Source organism: Canis lupus, chromosome 5 (assembly GCF_003254725.2).
Source record: "Canis lupus dingo isolate Sandy chromosome 5, ASM325472v2, whole genome shotgun sequence".
NCBI lineage: Eukaryota > Metazoa > Chordata > Mammalia > Carnivora > Canidae > Canis > Canis lupus.
In genome coordinates, this window is record NC_064247.1 from 52,041,239 (window position 1) to 52,065,856 (window position 24,618).

The window sequence follows — 24,618 nt, forward strand, 5'->3', positions numbered from 1 at the left end:
GACCAATAAATAATTGTTTACTTTTTTAAACATCTTATTTTATTTGTTTTCAGCATCCAGCAAGACATGGTGGTGAACCCTGGCTCTAAGTCTTCATGATTAAGCGACTCTTTTGCACAACACAAAGGTAAATATTTGAGGCTGGTTGACTTGCTGGTATTAGGAAAATCTTCCTCTCTTCAAAAATGACTCACAGATGTCTCTGAGTCCTCTTCAAGTGATGGCTTTTATGTTTTGTGTTCCTTCTTAAAACACCTTAGAGGGTTCATGGAGCCTTCGGGAATAGCTGCTTGGGGCAGCTTTTCTGTCTACTCTGTGGTGAGAAATTCCCTTTCTCCTTTTCTTTAAGCATCATTAGGAGTTTTAAGTTTTCCTGACTGGATTTTAGCCTCTCCTAGTATGTGGTCTCAAATTGGTTTGATTTTAAACACAACTATATTAGCTCTCCTCAAATGCCTTCCGCTTTAAATATATTACCAACAGAAAGAACAATTCTCAATTGTTGAAACTAAAGTCAAGCCATATGTAAGATAAATGTTTCTATATAGAAAACAGACTTGGAGATTTACAAGCTTAAGAGCAAGTACTATTATTTTGAGGTCCTAAACTTTTAAATGATGGCGACACTGAAATCTGTACTTCATACAGGATGCGAAGAAGGCACAATTGAAAATGCCTATTCTTTTGACAAATTAGAAGCATTCATTGCAGTATCTATTTCTTGTTTACCAGGGATAATGCTGAATGAATCACAGACTGGTAGATGGATGTCCCTTCTGAACACTTTTAATTAGCACTGCCTATTAGGATGAACAGAGTGTTGCTTTCCTGCCATAGATTACCCCTAACCCCCCCTTAAATGGAACAGAAATCTTATTCTCCACAAGGTAATATTCATCTCTTCCCCAACCAGACAAGCATAGAAAATTAAACAATGGTCCGTTAAAAAGCCCAGATAATGTATTTATCATTTCCAGTCTATATGAGTTTGCAAGGCAAATAGGAGTGGGAGCTATTCGTTATGGGACCTTGGGGAACAACGGGACTGGGAAGGGAGCTGGAAGCTGGAGGATCTGAGACTTGTAAAAATTCATTAAAAATATGAGGTGCTATTGGAGACAGAGGAAATTAATTACTCTCAGGGACTCAAATGTCACTACTCATTTAAGTGACCTGGCAAGGAGGCTGAGAAACCTGTTTTGTGAGGGTTTGTGTAGTGGAGAAGGCTGGGAGCTGGGATTCCTCAGCTGTCAATTTTTGCATTTCCTTGGTGACTTATTGACATGTTAACCTGGCTTGCACCCCAGCCTCCTCTAATGAGTAGAGTTAAATGAGAAATGGGGGGTTGGGCTGGGGCTAACACTCTCCCCTGTAGCTGGCCAGGTTATTCAGACCAGCTCACCAGGCATATAAGCAACTGAGGACCTGAGAGAAGCCTATAATTTACCACAATGGAGAGAAGAGCCTGATCATTTGCAGCTGGACTGAGTTTGGTCTTTTATTATTGCTTTTGCATCCACAAAGCTATTCTCTGAGGTGGAGTGTATTTGGAAAGACAAATTAAGGTTTTCCACCTAAGGAGGACTGGGGAGCAGTAGCTTCTGAAAACAGTCATCTTTTCCAGATTGCCTGTCTAATAAATCTCTCTAATGCATTCTGCCTATAGACAAAGGTTTAAAATATATAGATATGTGATGACTTAAAAGTTTAAAATCAGTAAACACCCAGAATAATGGAGTAAAAAGCTTTCTCACATGTGTGCCTTACCTAGACTGGGAATTTAAGGTTTTATTCTTGAACTCTGTTACTAACCAGCTGTGAGATACCACACAAGCCATCATAATGCTCCAAGACTCTCTTGTATTATTTATAAAATGGGAACAATAATATCCATCTTCTGTGATTGTTAAGGACAGTGTATCCAAAAGAGCTTTGAAGGGTGGAAATATATAAGTGCATGGTAACCGTATCACCAACTGGTATGTTTTGTTGTTTTAAAAGTCTTGCTTTTTAAACATTGGGGCTGCTCCAGTGATCTGTGTTCCCATGTGGGTCAAAGTTGAAGGGCTCAGCAGTATTCTTCTGGCTTGTTCACATAGGAAAGGTAAATCAACAGGCCAAAGAAGGAAGCACTGCTTTGGGAAAAAAACTGTTCACATGGTGTTAAAAAAAAAAGTGAAGCTTAGCTTTGGAAGAAGATGGAACCCCAATATTCATCTCTGGGAGCAGTCCTCAGTACCATGTCTTCAATTTAAGAACATCCTGTCCCTTTGAAGCAGAAACAAATTTCATGCCTTGAAGGTAGTGGAAGAGATATTTGAAGATTATTCCTGTATTCCTAGAAAGAGATGATGAGAAGATAAACCAGGGCAGGGTCAGTGAAGACAGAGAATAGAGAACTCTGAAAGGCTTTGGAAAGGAAGGAATTCTGGGCTTCCACAGAGTCAGGAGGTTTTGTACTGTGAAGAGAGAATAGTGCAGTGACTAAGCTCTAGAACATTCTTGAGATACTTGAAATGTCATTAATAGAAACATGAGAAAATGCAGGCTACAGTCAGTCCTTCTGCTCAAGGAACTCAGAGAGGTAAACAATGATCATATAGACCGGAGAGAAATAAGCCCAGAAGAGCAATGCTGGGGATGGTACTGAGGGAAAGGGTGCATCAGAGGATGAGCAGTACTGTGCTGGGTGAGCAGGAATTTGAGGCTGGGCATTGCACAGAGCAGCTGGTCCAAGCTACATGGAACCAGAGCTGCTCAGCTGCACATTGCAGATGCTGGTTTAGAAGCTACACTTGGCCTGTTCCATTTCCATGGCAGCCAGAGTTTTATATCCCAGTGTGCACTCAGTGATTTTCCAAGGTTTCTGTGCTATCATTGTCTCCTGGAAATAGTCTTGAAGGATTGCCTGCCTATTCTCATTAGCCAGCCCTGTAGTGACCTATCCTGAGCATGCACAGAAGGCATTCCCAGGGACCCAATTCTAAATAATTGCTAAAACCACTGTCCCCATCCCTTGGTGTTTTTTGGAGCTTTAATGCCATGTACCTTTTTAAATTGCTTGAAGGCTACCAATCGACATAACTGAGCTGTTGGCTCTTCACTTACTATGTTAACTAAATGTGTCCATTTGAGTTCATTTAGTTATTATGTCATCATAGTGAGATAGTAATAAGATAGGAAAATTTTTTCACACTAGTCTTCCTTCCCTTTTTTTTTTTCCTTTTTGAATTCATCTCTTTGGTGCCTCCTATTTGCCTCCTTATTAGTTTTGTTTTCTCAGATTCTGTTTACACTTCTACTGTTCCTCTTCAAAGGATAAAATTACACATTCTTCAACTTAGTTGGATGTAGGAGATTCTTGATACCAGAGGGTTCAACTGTAAAAACTTGTTCTTCACCACATGGCAGCTTTCTGTATCTGGTATTTTTTTTTAATTTTTATTTATTTATGATAGTCACAGAGAGAGAGAGAGAGGCGGAGACACAGGCAGAGGGAGAAGCAGGCTCCATGCACCAGGAGCCCGATGTGGGACTCGATCCCAGGTCTCCAGGATCACGCCCTGGGCCAAAGGCAGGCGCCAAACCGCTGCACCACCCAGGGATCCCTGTATCTGGTATTTTTAATGGTGGTGGTGTTGCTTTCCAAAGCTGAATGTCTTAGATTGGAATCTCTACTTCAACACATAATAGTTGTCTAACATTGAGCAAATCAATTTCTTTAAAGTTGAATTTTCACATTAGTAAAATTAAGGTATCAATAATACTTTTCATATGGGATTGTTGTAAGAAGTTAATTAAAGAGTGTATATAAAAGAGTGTAGCACATTATATATTGTCATTGAATGTTAGCTGTTGTTGCTTATAATATATGCTATTATAAATCCTTGAAATGTAATAGGCAGATGTGTTGATCTTTGGCAATAAGAGAGGGAGATGCTAGAAAGACACTCTCCTACTCTTTGAATGGGCTTAGAAAATGGAAATTCCTGGTGATGAAGGCATTAAAAGAAGCTAAATGTGTGGGTTCACAAAAGTCTTCCCTGGCCAGACAGTCACCTGGGTGCCAAACAGTCAGAAGGCATGTTGGGCTCCCTGAATTTTGGCTGGGCATCTGGAGAGCATCTAAGTCAACCCTGCCCCAGATACAATATTTCTTCCAGAGAGTATGCCGGTGTGGCTGGATTGAATTACCCTACTCAGAATTCAATTTCCTTTATGTTTCCAGTGAGAGTGGAACATGGGGGAGACTTGGGAGATTGGAGGATAGAAGGGAAGCTGCAGCCACTCTACAGCTCACATGTTGTTGCCGATCTGCTGACTCACCTGATTGGCAAGAAGCAGCATCTGGGCCCGTGACTACTTTCCCTTTTCCTGGATGCTCGTCCAGCTTCTCCAACTCTTCATCCAGATATGTGTGTTTAGCTACTTGAGAAAAGGCGCCTGCTACAGCAGGTCATCCACATGGGCAAGCTGGGAAGCAGTGAAAGCCAAGGTCACAGTTAGTTTCCATGAAATTTCTTTCGGTGCATGCGTATGGGTTCCAGGCTGCTCCTGATTCTCCCCATTATTTATATCCATCTTTCCTTCCTAATCGCCCACCCAGTGGGCTTCAAACTCCAGCAGCAGTCATGATTAACAGACATACAGACTGTTTAACCAGTTTCCACAACTGCTTAAGGTCAAATTACTCTATTAAATAAATACCACAAAAAATAAATAAATAAATACCACATATATGTTTATTTTGCATATATGTAGTATTATAAATAGTATATATCCTTTATATATAGAATTTATTGAGCAGAGGAATAGAACAAAGCACTGGAGGATTATATATGGGTTTGTGTATGTGTGTATATCTACCAGTGCTTGTTTCTGCTTCTGTGGTTGATCCTCACCTGATTCAGTTGCTCATAAGCTTTTTATAATGGGGAACTCTGCACTCCATAAGGCAGCCCATTTCTGTTCTACCTCCCAGCCACCATTCCTCTTTCTGTGATATAGCAAAAGAGAAATTAAATCCATGTGCCAGAAATGTTGTTTTTCAGTCCAGGGTATATCTCACTTTCTCCCTAGGACTTCTGCCCCTCTCAACCCATAATGCTTGCATAAACTCACTGTTGTGACCTCACCCCCTGGAGTTTTTTTCCTCTGGTTTCTCACCTTTTGAAGCTTCAGAATCAGACCCTTCATAAATTAACCCTATAAATATGAACATACTAGAGAGGCTCCCCTAGCCATTCCATTTCCCCAGACCCCTCTCCTCTTCATCCTCCTCATGCCTTGTGAAGACAATACCTTGATTCTGAATGTTTACAAGGTACAGTGTGATATAGTAAGAGTGGAGGGAAGCACAGAATTTAGAATTTGAAGACCTGTGCTTGTCTTCTGCCGCCACAGAGGGCTGACTGGATCTGCTTGCTAGTAGCTTCTGAGGACTTCAGTTTCTCCAGCTTTAACATAGGTGTACTAATAGCTGACCTTCTTATTCTCAGGCCCCGTGTGAGTCCAGTGATCCCTGAGCAGCTCTGGATGTTTGAGGCCCTGTGTTCTTGATATCTGTCTCCCTAGTCTCAGATTAGCTCACACCTAGGTTAGGGAAATGCCAATTATTATCAGATGTTGAACCTTAGAATTCACAAGAGAGTAGCAAATCAGGGGACTCTTATTTTTTAATGAAAATCAATACTTTGAAACAGCTATAACCTAAATTCTTATACTCTTCAAGGTCTACCATAGTAACTTTTTACCTAAATTGTTTCTCAAAGATTTAGGTTGAAGAAATTGAATGAACGGTGGTTCCTTATAAGATGAACATATATATCAAAATCACTTATAGTATTACAGAGCTGACCCAAAAGGGCAAAACACTTAAATATGAAAGAATGACTAAAAATTCTCTTATTTGAACCCGAGTTTAAAACGAATAAAAATCAGATGCAAAATGTAGAACATGATAGAAGAGCCTATTATTGAGATGACTGCAAAAAGGAACTCAAAGTTATAATGAAGGGAGTTTTAAAAGGAATTACGTCCCTTGAAATAAAAAATATACAAATGAAACTGTTATGGGTGGATTACATAGATTTCCATTCAAAGAAAGAGCCCCTCTGTCCTCTCTGGTGGAGGTGGCCTTCCATCTGAGTAGGATAGATGACTCTGGGAACATCCTATTCTTAAGTGTGGCATAGGCAAATAATTATGAGTTCACAAACCTGGTTAGAAAAGTCTCTGTAATTGGCAGGTATATGGCTGCCAGATAAAGATGTGGAGGATGTGTGTGACAGCTCAAAGCCACATTTGTGGCCAACCCTCACTCTGCTCCCCTACACACATTTATCATTGAACAACCGCCAAAGTTGAAGAAGTAGTTGGCTTACCCTCCCCTCACTGCATGTGTGCACTGCATGCATGCACACACACACACATACACACACACTCACCACACACCTACATCATGCCTTCTCACGAGCATCAAATGAGTACTGTACTGCAATGACTGGCACATGGTGGGTCCTCAAGAAAATGTTTGTTGGTAGGTGCATGTATTAATGAATTGCCAAGGAACTCAAGGGGAAAGTCTAGAAATGTCAGTAGACATTATGACAGCATCCTGGACAAAATGAAATGGGGGAAAAATGCCCAGGAGAATTACTTTACTGAAGATTTAACATGTTGATGTTCATAACACCTCACCTGCCAGAGGTATCCTATTCAAAATGAACGAAGCAACAGAACAGGATTAAATTGGCACAGCTGGAGGAGGTCTGCCTGCGTGTGAAGAGCTGAATGTTATCTCCAGGCAACGGATGGAGTTGTAACATGAGGATTCTTATTTTTAGTGTTGGGGAGAAAATGAATTTGAACCAGAAGATACTGAGGGTGATAAGAGAAGATCGGGGCTTGAGGGAGGGAGTGGATATAATAATAAGCACAGACTAAGAAGGCTAAGCAAAGGACTAGAATAGAGGGAGGTCTGTGGAAGGGGATCTTATTATTTCAGAGTGACACAAGAAAACATAATGAGGTCCACCAGGGCATCTGGTCAACTCAGGCCCCCCACTTCTTGGTACAAGCTACATCAGAGTAGACACCTATGGGTTAGAGAATCAGTTTCCCATGGGTGAAGAAGGCCAGCAACAATCCTGTGTAGAATGTCTGTATCCTTTGGGGAACAGGGAAATGCTTTACTAAATCACTTAACATGGTGTTGTCTGTTTGCATTCTTCTCTTACTCTTTATGTTCTATGGTGCCAGGTCCATGGTTTTATAGATTTTTGAGGGGTTTTCTTCCAAATCTTTACTTCTGGCATCTAACTTTAAGAATTAAAAAATAATCACTGAGAACCCCGATATGCTAATGATGATAAACCCCACCCCAGACATATAAGTAAGCTATTGTTACCACCATTTATAGATAAGTATAATGAGGATCAGAGAGGCAAAGCAATTTACTCAAAGTCCTACAGCTGGTAAATTGCTGAGCTAAGACTTAAAGGAAGGATGATAAAATAATAAAAATTTGGGTGCAAATAGACTATTACAAGATCTGTTCTGAACAGATGGTAGACAAATGTGCCTGATACATGTATAATTAAGAGATCATCCAGGATGGACTGAACCACCCAGAGAGGGAACTGGGGAGAGAGTTACACCACTAAACTTTGGGATACATCCATGGAGAAGCCAAACCATAGCCAAAGTGTAAGAATGTCAGAATGTCAGGAAGGGGAATGAGACCAAGTCTTAGGTAAAGCAGCAAACTCTGCTGGCTGGCTCCTCTGCAGTGAACTAACCTCACCCCACTTATTCCACCTCTACCCTCAGGCCTCACTTTGCGAGTTTTACCCCTCTAGCAACCTTAGAAGAAATTATTTTCCTTTCTAGGAATGAGAAAATTAAGATCACATTCAGAGCTTTGTGAAGCTCACTAATTCCAGGAGTGCGTTTGAATGCAAGTAACCAGGATTAACCTATATAGGCACCAAATATTATAAGAGTGTCTAAATTTGCTGCCATATGATTCTTTCAAAGGAAATTTCTATAGGAATTTTATTTGACAGCCAATTTTGTTGAGGCCAAGCGTGTATCTTCCTGTGAACAGTACCAGGGGAAATAAAAAGACCATCCAGAGCTTCTGTGCCCCTAGATTCTTCACCTTTCTGTGTTTAACACACAGCTTTAATGTTACTGAAATGCTGGTGTCTTTATTTATCAGCGTCTCTTAGCTGGGGACACTAGTTCTGGGCTTCCCATTGAAGGTAATGCTTCCAGATGGCTTATAAATTAGGTTCAATAAAATGTAGTCATTCTTCTCTTTTAGTGAGTTCTTGGTGCTGAACCTATTTGACTTACCTAATATCCTGTTTGAGTTGTTAAATCCTAAACATGGATTGATTAGAACGGGGGAATAGGCTCTCGGGTTAATGCATTGAGCTTTTTGAAGTGGATAAAAGAACCACTTTGGAACTAAAAGCCTGACTTAACATTCACTTTATCTCTATGGACTTGGTTTCTTGTGTCTCCCTCTTCTCTTGCTCATGTAGCTGCAGTCCCCTCACCTGTAAAAATTGGAGCCAGGGGTGGCTATGATGAGCAAGTGGTAATATGCATGTGAAAATATTTAGTAAAGTTTAAATGGTTATAGAAATGTAAATTGGTCAAAAAAAAATTAAAAAGCATGAATAAGAGTGCATCACATCCCTTGAAAATACTGGTTCATTTAGAAATTTCAAGGAAAAAATGGTATCAGGACATTCTAGGACTAGAAGAGATCTCTGAGATTATCTACTTCAGTTTCCTTTTTGACAGATGAGAAACATGAGTCTCCAAGTGAAGTAGTGATTTGTGTTAAATCACACAGCAAATGCTATGCAGAGCTGAGCCTAAAACTCATGTGACTTGCTTCTCCATTCTTCTCTTTCTGCCCACAAGCCTCTACTCCACCACCCCTTCTCATGCTTCTGCAGGCTCTACTATGGCCCCTGATGAAACTAATCAAACCAAGAACATCAGACTTCACATGCCAGGGAGAAAGCCCACGCCCATCATGCCTGTCTTTTCCAGTGTATTTATGGGGACTTTCTTTTAGCTGCAATTAGGAGAATGGATGTTATAGGCTTTAGAAAGATGGCCTATCTGGTGTGATTTCTGCTGGACTTTGTAGAGTTCATCCTTTTAGCACTGAAGGGAATGCTGAAACTATCTGCTGATTCTGTCTCTGAAACATACTAAAACATTACCTTCCCTCTTGAGTGCATTGTACTATAAGCTCCCTGAGGGTGGGGACCTGTCTGTCTCCCCTTTGGCAATACATCCTCAGCACTCATGGCAGATGCTCAGAAGGTTCAAGGAAAGCATGACTCCCAGCTGCTATTGCCTTTGTCCAAGGTCACATTGTCTTATGAGTGTCATAAGTGTTCAGCCTTTAGTCTCACTACTTCCAAACACTCCTTTGCATCACCCTCTGAGTATCCTGCTAACTACAGATATAAAAGGGGCACTCCTCTGCTGAAAACTTGTCAGTGGCTCACCTTTGCCTAGTGGAATTGCAAAAGTACCTTAATAGAGACTTTAAAGGTCTTCATAATCTGGCCCTGTCCTAACTTCCCAAATTCATGTAGAATCTTCTCTCTCTGCCATTCCCACCTTTCAGCTCCCTCTCTCCCTCTCTCCCTCTCCCTCTCTCCCTCTCTCTCTCTCTCTCTCTCTCTCTCTCTCTCTCTCACACACACACACACACACACACACACACACACACACACACACACTTATTTTCTTCTACCTGGAATGCCTTTAGACTTCTACCTAGTCTTCAGACCCCTTCCAAAGGCTCATTCCCTACTTGCTTTGGTGTCTTCCTCTGTGATTAGGTTGAGCTTTATCTTCAATCCCTGTGGATTAGAAAATGCGAGATAGTCCTGAATGGTTGCCCCCCCTCTCTAGCATAGCAGATTATCGAGAGGAGGTCAAAACTAAGCTGAGTGGTAATGAGAAGAGTATTTGTCCCAGACCCAAACTGAGAGCATCAAGAAATGGCTTGTGTGTCAGAGTCTGAAGAGTAGTGGCTGGTTCGCCCTCTCAGAGGACGTGCTTTCTCAGCAGGTCCCAGCCATGTCTCTGACATTCCTCACCTAAGACCGCTGAAAACCTGTAATGCATAAAAAAGAAAATTATATGAACATTGAGCTTTATCTCCTCATTTAACTCTAATAAAAGTTAATATTGTTTTTATTAATGAAAAGTAACAAATATGCTTTTGTAAGCAACTTTCTGATTGTTTATATATTCAATTTTAATTTTAAAACTAATCTAAACATATTACATGATGTTTAGAAATAAGAAAAACAAACAAACAAACAAAAAGTAGCCATGATCCATCATTTGGGTGTGTTTCTTCTGATCTTTATGTAGATGGTATCTTATATGACTGTTTGCTTCACTAATATCATAAGCATTTCTTATGGTGCAAGATACTGTTCATATCAATCACTTTAAATGACTGAGTAATACTCCATTGAGTAAATGGACTATTATTGAAGAGATTCACCATAATTCATCTGGTCATTTCCGTATTGCTGAAGGTTGATTTCCTTGCAATATTTCACTTTTGATGGTAATACATGAAGATTCCTTCACACGCAAAAATTTCCCCCTCTTTGAGGTTATTTCCTGAAATGACTCTGACACCTATTATTAATTTGTAAACACTTCCCCTGTTAAAACCATTCACACCCTCCTCCCTGCAAGGTGGAAGTTAACCCCTTGTTCCATAAGAAGGAATTTGAGGATAGAGGGATTTGACATCCCAGTGTCCTATGTTGATTCCCCCCTGCATCTCCTGTTATTCCCAACCCCCTGACCTGCATGTTGTCCTAACCAATACACCAACCTGCCATTTCCTCTCTGTGCTAGTGCTCAGGCTGGCTCTGTAGCCTCACTCACCTTGCATATACCAACCTCTTGCCTCAAACTCATACCAGATGGTACCTCCTCTAGGAAGCCTTTGCTGACTCCAGTGAAATGATTTAGGCCCCTCTCCCCAGGGATTCCAAGAGTCCCTGTGTATCTCTCTGTCATCACCCTTATCACACTGTGTTGAAAATGTGTGACTCACTGAAGCTGGTGAATCTTTTTCATTGTTTCCCCAGTTACTAGCACAGTACTCAACACATAGTTAAGTGTGGAATAGCTGATAAGCAAACCTATCAATAGATTTGGCAACTGGGACATCTCTGTAATTTATGGAAAGAGAAAAATACTCAATTTGCAGGGGACTGACAGGGCGTAGATATCTCCTCTTATCCCATTTTATAGTGCCATGATATGTTACTAGTAAAGTACAGAGGAGAAAGACTATGAGTGGGATTGCTATAAAGTCGCTAAATACAGAAAGATACCAAACCCCAACTCGCTTATGCACATCCTTATAAATATTTAACATTTTATTATTTAAAGATTTTATCATGCTATCTAATGGCTTCAAATGCCATCCATATGCTAATATTTTCCACATTTCTGCCTCCGACCCTCTCACTCTTCTTGAACTTAGGACTCATTGCACCCCCAAACATTTCTACTGGATGTTGGCTAGGCAACTCCAGCTTCATGAATAAAGGATCAAACTCTGGCTATCTACCACAGCTACTCCTTCTGTAGCCTTCTTCATCTTAGTGCATGACAATTCTGGTCTTCCAGGTGCTCAACTGGATTATTGTAATAACTTCCTACCTCATTTCTTAGCTTTCAACCTTTCCCTCATATTTAACACACCCAAGCAAAAGTGTCCTTTCAAACATTCCATCCTTACTTAAAGCCTTCTAATGACTGCCTTTCTCAAAGTCTGTGCATGGTTTTTCATTTCCTGGGACTGCCATCACAAGATATCTCAGACCAGGTGGCTTAAACAACAGACACTTATTTTCTTACAGTTCTGGAGGTTAGAAGATCCAAGACCAAGGTGCCAGCTAATTTGGTTTCTGGTGAGATCTCTCTTCCTAGCTTGCAGATGGCTGCCTTCTCTCTATGTCCTCACATGGCACTTCCTCTCTGTATATACACAGATAGCTTTTCTTATAAAAATAACAGTCCTATTCGATTAGGACCCAACCCATATGACCTCATCTAGCCTTAATTACCTCCAGAAAAGCCCTATCTCCTAATATAACATTGAGCATTGGGGCTTTATCTTTTTTTAAGATTTTATTTATTCATTCATGAGAGACAGACAGAGAGAGAGAGAGAGAGAGGCAGAGACACAGGCAGAGGGAGAAGCAGACTCCATGCAGAGAGCCCGATGTGGGACTCGAACCCGGGACTCAAGGATCAAGCCCTGGGCCGAAGGCAGGCATTAAACCACTGAGCCACCCGGGGATCCCCCGAGCATTGGGGCTTTAGTGTATGAATTTGAGGGGACACAGTTGAATCCATAACACATGGCCTTTAAATTCCCATGTGATCCAAGGCATACACACCCCATCTCCCTCAGCTGCTCCAGCCAAACTGGGCTCCTTTTAACCTCTTGAATGTTCTCAACATGCTCCTCTCCCAGGGGTAGTAGACTGACTGTCATTGCATCTGGACTGTCCTCTAGACATCTGCCTGACTTCCCCATTCTGTCCATTCTGTCTGTTCAAGTGCCACTGATTGGCTATTTCTTCCTTGACCATCTTTTACAAAATAGCACAACTGCTCCACTGCAGCCCCATCTTCTTCACTTTGCCTTACTTTCCCCTAACGCTTTTCCATTACCTGAGCTTCATATATTTGTTCGTGTATTCACCTGTACCTCCTCCACTCTAGTGGCAGAAACATAAACTCCATGAGGGCAGGAATTTTATCCTTGTTTGTTTACAAGTGTATTACTGATTATTGGCACTTAGAATAATCTGGCACATAAAAGATGCACAATAAACACTTGTTGAATGAGTGAATGAATGAATAGAAATTTTGTTCATATTCATTATCTTATTTCAGCCTCAAACAAAACCTGGAAGTGGATGGGGGAGATATTTGTTCCATTTCCACAGATGAGGAAAACTAATACTCATAACTGTTAGATTTCATATATGTAGTGATAATTTCATTTGCCAAGTACTAAAAATTGCCAAGGGATATGCATACTATCATACTTGCTTTCATTTCATCCTTGGACTAATCCTATAAGATTATATATTATTATCCCTATTTTAACACAATTACGCCTTAGAAAGTTTCAATAACTTGCCCAAGGGAACCACTACTAAGTGACAGCCAAGATATGAACCCTAATCTGACTTCAAAGAGCTTGTTTTTATCTTATTATAGTTCATATCCTTTTAGCACAACACATGTGCCAGATACAATGCTAACTCGTACACTGTGCTGTATGGACCACTATTATCTTCACTTTCCAGATGAGATAACTAAAGCTTTTGTTCACTTGTCCAGGGTCACACCCCACTGACCTAGAAGTCTGTCAACAGCTAGTCATCTCCCTCAAAGTGCTGGTGCTGGGCTGAGCACTCCTTACTTTCCCTTTCTGTGCCTTTAGCACAAACCACCTAAATTAGCCCCAGATGCAGGATGCCCTAATCATGACACACCTTATGTTTATATTTATACTTCTGATCGTAGTAGACCCTTGTGAAACAAAAAGCTTTCACATATAAAGCAAATTAATATGTTGACTAAAAATATTGACAAATCTTACGTGGCCTAATCATTTTTAAAAGAAAGGATCATCTCGGGGCATCAGGATGGCTCAATCCGTGAAGTGTCTGACTCTTGATTTTGGCTCAGGTCATGATGTCAGAGTCGTGGGATTGAGCCCTGCCTCGAGTTCCATGCTCAAGGAGTCTGCTTGGATTTCTCTCTCTCTCTCTCTCTCTCTCCTTCTGCCCCTCCCCCTACTCTCCTGCTCTCTCTCTCTCAAATAAATAAATCTTTTTTTTTTAATTTTTTATTTATTTATGATAGTCACGGGGGGGGGGGCGCAGAGACACAGGCAGAGGGAGAAGCAGGCTCCATGCACCGGGAGCCTGATGTGGGATTCGATCCCGGGTCTCCAGGATCGCGCCCTGGGCCAAAGGCAGGCGCCAAACCGCTGCGCCACCCAGGGATCCCCAATAAATCTTTTTTTAAAAAAAGTATCATTTCAATTAGTCTCTTCTAGATGAGGTCTGCTACTACTCCGTACCTATTTTCTTTCTTCTTAGATACTTGGTAAAATGTATGTGTGATTCACGCAACCTCTCTCGCTGCCTCTAATGACACAGCTTAGGTCAATAGTGGAGAAGGATAATTGAATCTATTTTTCAGACTTTCATTGGTAAGCTCTATTCTGGGCACATATTATTAGAATTGTGAGACTCAGACATTTCTTTCAAGTGGAGTTTTGGGCTGCACTAGAAAGATTATTAAAAGAAATCACAATACCAGCCTTAGAAATATATAGGGCACCTAGATTCCTCACTCTGTCCCTCCCCTCATAGCACAAAGCCTATTCAAACCCCTTCCCAGGATCAGGCTTCTTCTGTCCTATGTAGCCTACCCTTGCTGTGCATTTGCTCTCTGGTATTGGCCCAGTGGTTCTCCAGGTGTGGTCCCAGGACCCCTGGTATCAGCATCACCTGGGAACTTGTTAGAAATGCAAATTCTCAGGCTCTGTCCCAGACCCACTAACTCAGAAACTCTGGGGATGGTGCCCAGCACCCCACTTGTTTTCACAGGCCCTCCAGATGATTCTGATGCAGGCTCAAGTTTGAAAGGCATTGCATTAGGAAAATGTCACTTCTCCACCCCACCCCTAGGCTGGCCCTCTCCTCACAAAGACACAGCTGCTCTATATCTTGTTCCTTGGCTACAGCCACAACCGAAGAGACAAACAGTTCGACTAGGGGACTCAGGTTCTCACATGCATGGTACACAGTTTTAAGCCTGGTTTCCAGAAAGGTATTTTTAATTGTAAAACATACAGATAGGGCACTTTTACGGAGTCATTGTTGTCTGCTTTAGGAAAAGCTTATGACTGACCTTTCCTATTTTGATCATGTCTTAACTCTTATCTAACGGACAATAATGACTATGTTTAATCAAATATATTCTATTTTCTTGAATTTTTAAAGAATCATTAATGTATTATATTTAAAACAAAGAGTCCTACATCTCCTGTTGAAAAATAGCAATCCCCTATGTTCTATACACCCACGGCTCTGAGACCCATCATTTTAGCTTCTTCTGCTGCTATTTAACTCCATATTTCTAAATAGCACACTTCTATTGCTGTCAATTTCAGGCATTACCTCTTGGCTTCCTCTTACTGTAATTAAGAATTCATTTTCCTTTCTGTCATCCCCTCATCCAGTTTTTCTCTCCACTGTTTCAACCCCGCCCCCATCTCCTTCTGTCTCTTCTTTCCAGATGCTGACTCCCCTGGGGACTAGGTGGGTTGTTGGCATTCAAGCTCCCTACCCATCCCGCCCTAGCCAATCAGGTCTTAACTTCTTCCACTCTGCTAAGTACCCACCACCCCTCCTACTGCTTCCAGGCTCCTTGAGTACAGGAAGCCTCCCCTCTGCTATGCTAATCCCATGTTAAACTAAAAGTCCCTCATGCTAAACTCTCACCAAGTTAGGCACAAACACCATTAAGAGAAGATTTACTTTTCAGGTTGTTTTTTTTTTATTTTTTTTTTTTCAAAATAACAGCTTATTTTTAGTAGCTTGTCTGCTAGTAATTTATATAGAATAGTATTACATTTTATATTTTTATAAATTAATATTTTCAACTGATTTTTGTACCATGGTTATAAAATTCTGTTTTTGAAGTACAAGTTAAATGCTGTAATTTGTAAAATTCTTATTTTACCACTCTCTTACTTGAGATGTGCCTGCGTTCTTAGGTTTAAGATGATAATACTAATAATCACTTTGCTTGAGAGGCATATAACATACTGAATTCCTACCATGAACCATAGGGATGGTTCTAAACCCTTTACATGTATTAATTACATAATACTCTTCACCATTGTGTTAGTTAAATGTGCACTGCTGTTAACACCATTGTACAGATGAGAAAATGGAGTCACAAGAGGTTAAGTACTTTGCCCTGAGTTCCACAGCTATGCAACACTATTATACACAACACTATTATAATAATATCTGGTGTGTAATGTGAAGTCCTCAGAGATTATCTGACATTTAATCCTTAAGGCAGGTTTGCAATTTAGGTAGAGTAGGTGCCTGCTTCCCTATTTCCCATATACTTCCAGACCACAATCTCCTATCCTTGCAGGTTGTCCCGTTACAAACCCACAGTGGAATATTGGTTGTACCTGACATCACACTGTCCCACTTCCCTGATCAATAAATCTGACAGCTCTCCTGATGCCATTATCTGCATACAGTCCTCCTGAAAGCCCTATACCCTGCTAACATTAGGCAGGGAAGGTACCAGTCTTGAGTGAGAGAAAAGTCAGACCCCTTTGCTTCTGCTGATTTGGGCTGTTGATCCCTTCCTTTGAGTCAGTCCATCTTCCTGCCAAATGTCATATTAATTTCAGCATGGCTAACTCCATTTTAGTGATTACGATGCTGCAGCAGGATAATTCTGTAGTTCAGTATTTATTTTATATACTATCAACATTTTGTTTTGAAAGTGCACAAAATTTATAAAATAAAAATCTCAAAGAAACTAAATTATTTAATGTACTTTAAATACAAAAATCTATAAATATAAACACTGGGGAAAATGTAAATTTACAAAATATAAACATTCCAACTATAATATAAATTATTGGCAAATAAAAATTCATTAAGATAAATATTCAAAATATAAACTAAAAGCATATAAATCAAGAAAACCTAATCAGTTATGGAAGTTGAAAATAAAAATATTGTTTGTTATTTTTAAATATGTGCTAGTTAAAAAATAAAGTGGGTCAATGACATCACTGGGTTGAAAACATATTTTTGTGCAAGCTTTTCTTGCTGAAAAAGTTCTTTCTGGTGATTTTCTGACTAGTCAGAAGAATGATGAAGGGATACTTAGGGCCTCACCCTAAATATTTTAATCTGAATTTCACCTTCAAATAATTATCAATCTTATGTGATATGTACGAGGAGTTCTTGTTTGAATAACTCCTTCTCCCCTGCCCACCCCAACAAATACTAGGTTTTGTGTGGATAAGGAGCTGCATGTCCCGCCCCAGCCCTGCCAAAGAAAACAGTTGATTTGTCTTCCTTCTGCATTTTCATTATAGATATTTGGTAAATCTGATGTTGAAGTACCTGTACTCATTTCCATACCATCACATTTATATTCTACTTTTCAGAAATTCTTTTCTTTGAAGTGCAATAATAATTATTCTTTCAATAGGAGCCTTGCAAGACCAAAATATAGTTGCTTATTGCTATTCACACAGGCCTGGAGCTGTCTAGACTTGTCTTTTCACAGAATTTGAATAATTGAACCATTGATCTTGCTCTCCAGATATTAATAACTCAAATTTCAAATTTCTTTAAAAATTAAAAAAGCACACCAACAAATACAAGGATATTTCAGTACTTAAAAAACAGCACAGTGTACTACTGTCATACCACAATTTGATATTCACTATTTGCTCCTTACATGGACTACCCAGCATGCTTGGAAGCCAGGGCTCCATTGTACAAATGGGGAAAATGGTGTTCGACTAAGTCAAGTAGTTAGGCTGAGGTCATACAGCTGACAAATGCCAGCACTGACATTTGAACCCAGTTCTTTGGGCTCCAAAGTCAGAGTAGCCTTTACTGTCTCTCATTCAGTAAGTTACAGAGTCACTTTTATATAAATAGACTCCATATTATCTGCCCTTTGGGTGAAACAAATGACCTGCATTTTTTTTTTTTTTCCCAGCAGAAACACTTAGGCTCTAAGAGGCATTTTTCTGAGGCGAGCATATTTAAACAGCAGAATGGGCTCTTGTGGCTGGTGATAAAATTCCCTCTTCTGTCGTTCTCAAAAAAACAAAATAAAACAAAACAAACAAACAAACAAACAAACACCAAACCAGGAGTTTTGAAATTTACACAGTTTCCAGATGACTCTCTTGAGATCTTCGCACTCTATGATTCTGCAGGTCTGTGAAAAATTAAGACAATTTAAATCTGGAGTCATTTCTTCTGATACCTGAGCCTTTAGCTGTTTGTTACCTTACAAATGAAACATCTGGATGACAGAAGTGAGTGACTTTTTCCTTCTTGTTTTTGAGCTTCATATAACCCTACACTTTGCTCTCTGCTATGCCATTATCAAAGCATCCAGGTGGAAGGGATATCCCAAGAAATTGGAAATAATCTTGGTTGTCTTTCTTCTATTTGCTCCTTTCATCTTTTTTCTGTTTAATAAGCACAAAGTAAACACAGAACTGATTTTTTTTTATTCTGAAATGTTATGAGCATTAAGCTCTGAGTATTATCATGGGAATGCATTTCATTTGAACTCTAAGGAGGCTTAATGTAAATTTTTAAAGGAAAACCTCAACATTAGTAATGCTATGACTATTTTTCTCTGCCGTGGTGGATCTAGAAGGCCTCCCTCTGGCAGGTCAGATGTTTCCAAATCAGTTTGGTTTTTTTCCGGTCCTCAAGGTCTCTGTGGATTTCCATCTTGATTACCTAGGCAGCATTTTGGAGGCTTTGAGACTGTGTGGTGGTGGAAGTTTCTATCATTGGTCAGTCACCCACTGGGTACCAGATCTGATAGTGGGCTCTCTACATGAGTTTCTTTATTTAACTCAGACACTCCTACCAACTAGTTCATATTATCTCATGTTACTATGAAGCCAACTGTAACTCAGAGCAATTGAATGCCTTGCTCATAAAAGACAAAAATGGAATTTGAATCTTGACTGCCTGGTTCCTGCACTCAGGAACTCTTCCTACTACAACACATTGTCTTAGCATTTCAGTCACCTTTAATCCTGATCCTCATGTCTGTATGTCTAGTTTCTGGATCTGGACTTATAGTTGGTCAAATCTTTCCTTTAACTTGATAGCCTTTCAGCATTCTGCTCACTTGGCTTGAAGATACCCAGCTGGTTTCTTTTGAGAAACCCAACACATTCTATCTTGACTTCACTGATGAGTCATCTTATAATACTGCTTTGTCTGCTGCACCTACCCACTGCTGGGTGATAGGGATAATGAAGAAAGCCTCCCAGTTGAAAAGTTCCCAGTCTAAGAGTCAGGGGAGGGGATAAGTACAGCCTGGAGAAAAGATCATTATAACACAATGTAGCACATGACAGCAGTGTGATATGAGAATCCCTACAATTAAGTTTACCTGAGAAAATCTGGGAAGGCTTTCCAGAGGGCGTGATATTGGAGTCAGGGTTTAAAGATGTTTGTGATGGGCTGAATTGTGTTCCCCCAAAATTCATCTGTTGAAGCCTGACTCCCAATGAGACTGCATTTAGAAATAGGTCTTTTAAGGATGTAATCAAGGTTCAATGAGGTGTCATGGGTGGGCCCAAACCCAATCTTACTGGTGTCTTTATAAGAAGAGGAAATTCAGACACACAGAAAGACACCAGGCATGTATCATACAGAGAAAACATCATCATGTAAGGACACAGCATGAAGGCAGCCATATGCAAACCAAGGAGAGAGGCCTCAGGAAAAACCAAACCTATAGACACCTTCATCTCAGACTCCCAGCCTCCAGAACTATGAGAAATAAATTTCTATTGTTTAACCACCCAGTCTGTGGTATTTTGGTATTATGGCAGCCCTAGCAGACTAATACCATGTTCCAAAACTCTTCCTCCTTTTCCTTCTTAATTGAGCTATGTTACTTCCTACATTATTCCATTAATACAAGTCACACCTTCTGCTTTCCCTTCCCTACCTCTGTTGTGTCTGGAGGACCGAGGCATGTTTCTCCAGTTAATGATAGGTAGGAAGGTTGTTCATATGAATAATCCAGCCAGTGGTCATGTGAAATCCACAACGGTTTATAAATATTGATGCTGACAGGGCACAAATAGCTCCTGGCCATTTATAAGAAATGCATGTGTTTCTGGTGTATTTTATGTAATCTTTTCTAAAATTAGCTCAGAATGTAACATGTAACAGTAAATGTGTCACTGTTGTGTGGTACAATACAGAGCAGAGAACTATTCATAAGAATTACTCGTATTTCTGAAGATTTAATCACTTAACATCTTTTGCATTTTTATACATTTATGTTTTTATTCAAAGGTTTAAATATTTGTAAGAACTATAAGAACTCTATGAAACCAGGAAAATGCTATGGATACATGTAAGGAGAGATCAAATAGACTGCTAATCATGTCACTGTGCATTCAGTTTTGGAATAGCACTGGGCACATAGTACGCATGATACCAGAGTGAGATGTAATTATTGCTTTGAGACAAAGCTGAAACTTTCCAAACACAAAGGCATTCGGAAAATGCTGAAGAAATAAAACAAAAACTGGAAATGGAAAGAGCAAAACTTTGTGAAATGAATGTGATAACAGTCCCAGGCAAACTAATCAATAGGCTGTAGCATGCAGAAGCAAACTTGTATATGGAGATTACAGATGTGAACACTACAGCCCAAACTAGTTGATAATGAGTAAGACAGATGGGGCGGGGGGAGGTTAACTAGTACAAAGGTCACACGTGACCGAATAAGACAGGTGTTCAATAACAGTTTTCAATTTAACTGTCTCCCCAGCAGATGATGAGCTTCCTGGAGGAAAAGATGGGATCGTATCTTTATTCATTTTAGTATATTCAAGGTCTAGTACCTGATACAGATGGGCACTCAGTGGATATGTGATGAGTGAAGGAATGAGTGAGGGAAGGACTGGCTGCGACTCACAGGTTGGACAGGAAAGGAGTGGAGAGATGCTCACTAAGATGGCCACAGTAGCTGCCACATTTCTTTCTTTCTTCTTCTTCTTTTTAAATTTATTTATCCATAGGAGACACACAGAGAGAGGCAGACACATAGGCAGAGGGAGAAGCAGGCTCCCTGTGGGGAACCTGATGCAGGACTTGATTCTGGAACCCTGGGATCATGACCTGAGCTGAAGGCAGATGCTCAACCACTGAGCCACCCAGGTGCCCAGATGCCATGTTTCTGTCCATATCCAGGCAGCCCACATCCTTCTGCTTTCCCACTGGAATTTCAACCTGACCTCTTAAACTAAGCAAACGCCTGTGAAGCATGTTACACTGTATAAATGCTTCATACACATCAACTTATTGATTTGGATCTTAAAACATCCCCAGAGTGTTAAATAAAATGAGAGTTCTTATCCCCACCTACAAACGAGGCACCTGAAGCTCGGAGAAACTGTGGCTGGCTTCGGGTCGCACAGCTCATACATACCAGGCAGAGGCAGGACTCAGTTCCAAACCACCTCAAATCCAGAGCAGGTGTTCTTCCCACTTCACCATCGAATACAGTACACCGGGGAGGCCACAACTGTGACAGTGATCACAGAGCCTTCCCGGGGAGCCAACAGCTGAACTGAAGCCTTGAAGCATTATTGCTTACTGCTTGTGTTCTCTTCTATCCGGGTAGCCAGACACCAGCAAGAGGAGAGCTGAATTCAGGGAGGTACTAGGGGAGGAAAAGCCAGGCATTAGTACACCGGGGTTATAAGCATGGGCTACGCAGTCAGGCTTGGGGTTAGAATCTTCCTTATGCCTCTTTCTTGGGATGAGGTCTTCTGTAAATCTTTTTGATTAAAATTATTTATTGGACCTTACCATTCAGTGACTAGGTTGTAGGTATACAGAGGTTAAAAAAAAAAAAAAGGCATTGCCTTTCCCATTACTGGTTGTCTAACACTAAACAAGAACATACTTTTATGTATAATGAGCACGCAAAAGTGCTTACAAGGAATTAAGTGGATAATAAAGCAAAACACTTAACAGATGCCTGGCATGTAGTAACGGCTGTAGTGATGGTGGCTGAATACAGCTGCTTAAGAGTCATGGGAAGTTTCCATGTGACCACTCACCCCCTCGTGGCTCTGGGTGGTCCTATCACCACTGATCTGCACCCTTCTCCTCCCCTTCTCCACCATCTTCCTCCCCCCTCTCCTCTGATCAAGCAGTCCCTGACCTAATCTGCTCACCATTCCTCAAACTGTATGATTGCATGTATTTTCAGGTCAGTCCCTACAGATAGCCTTCCCTGGTCACTTCTTTCCATTCCACGAGGTAGATCTTAAAGCTTGCCTTCTATTTAACTTCCCTCTACTCTATAAGACAGTGCTAAGCACTGTTCTCCCAGAGTATTTGCTAGTTCTAGTGCAGTATCTCCCCTTTCCTAGCAGGGTGGTGGATTCTCCATGCTCCTCTCCCATGACAACTTGAGCCCATAAGGGTGGAGATGGAGCCATGGCCTTCCTTTTGCCCACTCCTTGTGCCTAGCCCTGCAGCTAGTCTGTCACTAGACCACCTGGATGAGGTAGAGGGAAGGAGATGGCAGGAGGGAGAGGAGGAATGAGGAGAACAAAGAGGAGATAGAGAGACACAGAATGGAGAGACAAGGATACACACAGAGAGAAAAGACAGAGCCAGGGAGAGAAAGGCAAGGAGAGAGCCAAGAAACTGAGAAGTAGAAATAGAGAAAAAGGAGAGGAGAGAAAGAAAGAGGGGGAAGAAAAGAGCTGTGTTGTGAAAAAGAGGCGTGGAGGGAAGGGATGGAGGGAAGAAAGAAGGGTGGGAGGGAGGAAGGAAGAAAGGGAGGGAGGGAGTGAGGGAGGGAGGGAAGAAGTTTACTGCTCTTGAGAGAACAATTTCCATCTAGTGTGTACCCGGCAATTTCTAGCCTCCACTGTTAACTCAGCAAAGTTACCTTCTCAGAATGAAAACACCTGCCTTCCCATCATTCATCTTTAACACATGTGGGGGGCTTTGTGGTCCATCTTTCATCCTGTAATTATTTGAATATATTTGCATTAAATTATATTTAGATTTTCATCATCTCCTTAATTTTCCAAGATAAATAGAAAAATCTGCTTAAAAAAATGAAAATGCTATAGTCAACATATTTAACCTTAGAAAACTGGCAGCCCATTAAAGAAAGAAAGCATTTGCTGCTTTGGCAAAAATATTTTATTCCAGAGGCTAGTTTGCCAGGATGTGTACCAGCAAGTACAAATTCCCAAGTAAGTTTTAGACTGATGGATCTTGACCAACTTAGCTCTAATGTAAAAGTTGTTGTTGGACATGTTTATGCTTTTGTCAATGCAGCCCTCTAGAAAGCCCCCCCAATATCATAAAATTATAACTTTTTAAGTGCCTTGTGTCATTTCCCCCTAAGTTTCGGTTTAAAAAAAAAAGTGAGTAAAAATGAACATTTCAGACTCAACACACCAAAGGGATGCCACGATAAGTACACAATTAAGGATCCCCTGGAATGAAAAGGTGAACTCTCATTTCAAGTTGTGTGTAACCGTCTTAACAACTGCTCTGTAGGGAACGCTTCTAGAACTTTGCACACCTTGCCCCATTGCACGCACCACACCGGTTCCTTTCATCATTCCTATTTCACCTGTGTGGCGTCCGGGTTCCCAGATTTAGATCACTAGAAAAGTCAAAGAGCTGGTAAGTGGCCAAGCTGACTTTTGTCTCAGCAGAATCTGACACCAAAGCCTGTGAACCAAAATGTTCTTCCCGGTGTGACAAAAGACATCACCTTTGTGACTGTTGACCAAGGTTGATTGAGACTGATTGATAGATCTGCTGACCTTTACCCTTAAACCCTGGGAAGGGGAGAAAGAAAGTCACTGCAATTTATTAAATGTATCCTTTCATTTAACTCCAACAACAAACCTGTGCAAAAGGAATATTTGGATATTCATCCCATTCAACTACTGAGGAAATTGAGCTCCCGAGAGGTTAAGTAGCTGGCCTGCTCCACCAAATTGCCTCTCCAGTCATTTAGATTCCAGAAAAAAGGTATGAAAGCCCAAAGTCTCCATAGCCTGCCTCACTGGAGAGGAGAACCGTTATTTCTTTGTTTTGTTTAAAAGCTGAACTTTTGTTGCATGCTTGCTGCATGCCAGTGTTTCCTAAGTGCATTACAGAAATTCTCTCATTTGGTCCTCACTGCAGACCTATGAAGGAAGCCCACTCTCTTAGCTTTCTCCTGGACTCTTTTTATTTTTATTTTATTTTATTTATTTATTTATTTATTTATTTATTTATTTATTTATTTATTTATTTTTTCTCTCCTGGACTCTTTATTCACCCTACAGCAGAGATCAATTTCACTTCAGGGCACAGGTAGGAATAGTAAGACAAGTCTCAGGAACATGCTGGAACTGGAGAATGCAGGTCTGGCCTAAGGGCATTCAAATTCTGACTATTTAAAAACACCCCCCACCTCCCCTCTAGCACCAAATAAGCCTGTCTGCCAGCCTGATTTATTTCCCTGCCAGTTCCTTACCCCAGTCTTGAGGGACAGTGGGGGACCGAGCCTATAGCTGATGATGCTCCATTTACAATGGAGCCTGGCACCATCTTTCATACTCTTCCTTTAAGATAATACCATTGATCCTCCCAACTTGGGTAATCCAGAACCATCCATCCCACTTTCCTGCAGCTTCTAAAGTAGCTACACACCGTG

The 24,618-nt window shown here is 40.7% G+C and overlaps 1 protein-coding gene across 20 annotated transcripts in view; it reads left to right on the forward strand.

Moving 5' to 3' along the window:
- The window catches only part of DAB1 (DAB adaptor protein 1), a 1,117,693-nt gene that overhangs the window by 529,148 nt on the left and 563,927 nt on the right, over window positions 1-24,618 (forward strand). For all 20 annotated transcript variants that reach the window (XM_049110389.1, XM_049110401.1, XM_049110402.1 and 17 more), the window contains one exon: window positions 54-127. The gene's annotated coding sequence lies outside the window, so the exon portion shown is untranslated. The remainder of the gene's footprint in view (window positions 1-53; window positions 128-24,618) is intronic.